Raw genomic sequence first — 1,728 nt, 5'->3', positions numbered from 1 at the left:
AAGTCGTGTATATACATGAGTTAGAAACTGCACAGTTGCATATATGTTAGTTTGAGGAAAAGCAGTGGGATAGACTCAGGAAAAAGGGTCTGATATGGTTCAGTCAACTATTTTCTTTGTTTGATGATAGTTACAATTTGCTAATAATGTTTGGAAATGTATTGATACTCATAAGATGTTGTTTTTGATCCTCACAAGATTAACTTGATGTATATCTGATTGATGATGATGCCTTGATACTTCTTGCTAATATATGCATGATCATATCTAACAGTGAATAGATGGAACAAGCTCAGGGGGAGAACATGCTATGCTTCTAATAAAGCATTGTTGGCATTAGACATATTTAATACCTAATCAATGATGATGATGCTTATGATACATCTTACTATGATACGGTTATGAGTTGCCCATGACAAAATCTCATATGATTCTTGGGGTCACATAGTTGGTGTTCAGATCATATTTATGGATGATTCTTTGATGATGCATATAGTACATATATGTTGCTTACATGATGATCTTCATAAGGACAAAGAGAAGTACAAAGCTTCATTATTTAGTGATAAGCCACTCATTTCCTTTATGTTGTTGTCATCATACCTCCAAAGATGCATAAAGTTCATATGGTGTAGTTATGATTTCTATAGTTCTTGGCTCTCACATGGTTAAGAATGGTTATTGTTGATGTTATCAAGAAATCTTGACAAATGACCATGAGCTCATGGTTTGCTAGATACATATTGCTATGCTGGATACATGGATGATTACTTAAGTTGCATACTGACAGATATTGTTGGTTGGCCAAGAGAATGGTGTTATTACAGGTCTCATGAAGACATAGCTATTTGAAGACATGGATATTCGAAGACATGGCTTACTTAGTCACATAATGATGATGAGTTCTTGCCTTATGATGATAGGTTGATACTCACATATTATCATGGTTGATGCTTATCAGATGTGGGATGTTCCCTAGTGATGATACATGGTTGATTGTGAAAGATCATGTGATGAGTATGGTATTTTCTCATATGATATGGCATGAATGGTTTTGTTACTACTTGGAGATGATTCATGGAAGGAAATGAAGCAAGTTGATCTTTGGATATACTTTGTCACAGGTTGATGATATCTACACTGACATGGACATATACAGGTTGTTGGTCTAGATGTTGTTGACAGATGCTTATGGAGCAGATCTTACATGGTGTATGATAGTTGCAGATGACTATCTTGTTTTAGATATTTTGTCTCTGTGTCATGTATATCTTTTATTATCAAGGTCATGAAACGACCTATTTTGTTTCCCCACTATGCATGGGATGGATGATGTAATGTTCTTGTTTTTTCATGTATAAACATTTGGTATATCCCCACTTAGTTCAGTGGATGAGTCAATCTTCGTATATCCCCACTTGGTTGGGATAATGAATATATGTATGAGTCATTGGTGATAAGAAGGTAAAAATCACATAGTTGAGTTTTAGAGTCATGTTATCTTTCTTGAAAATATTTGCAGACACTGCATATGCTACGGGGGAGCATGGATAATACAGTACATCTCAGCATGAACAAAGGGGGAGCTCAATCAAAAATTTTAGCATGCACTTAGGGGGAGTATGACCCTTTGCCCTTGATGTCAAAGGGGGAGAGTGATTTGGTGTTGTTGTTGCCATCTAGTCCAAAGGGGGAGATTATTGGCATTATGATGCATGTGTTGTACTT

The sequence above is a fragment of the Pinus tabuliformis genome, chromosome 5_2 (assembly GCF_031772625.1).
Source record: "Pinus tabuliformis cultivar Carrire ecotype Pingquan chromosome 5_2, CPIR1, whole genome shotgun sequence".
NCBI lineage: Eukaryota > Viridiplantae > Streptophyta > Pinopsida > Pinales > Pinaceae > Pinus > Pinus tabuliformis.
The sequence above is the reverse complement of the archived record's forward strand: the minus strand, read 5'-3'. Positions refer to the sequence as shown.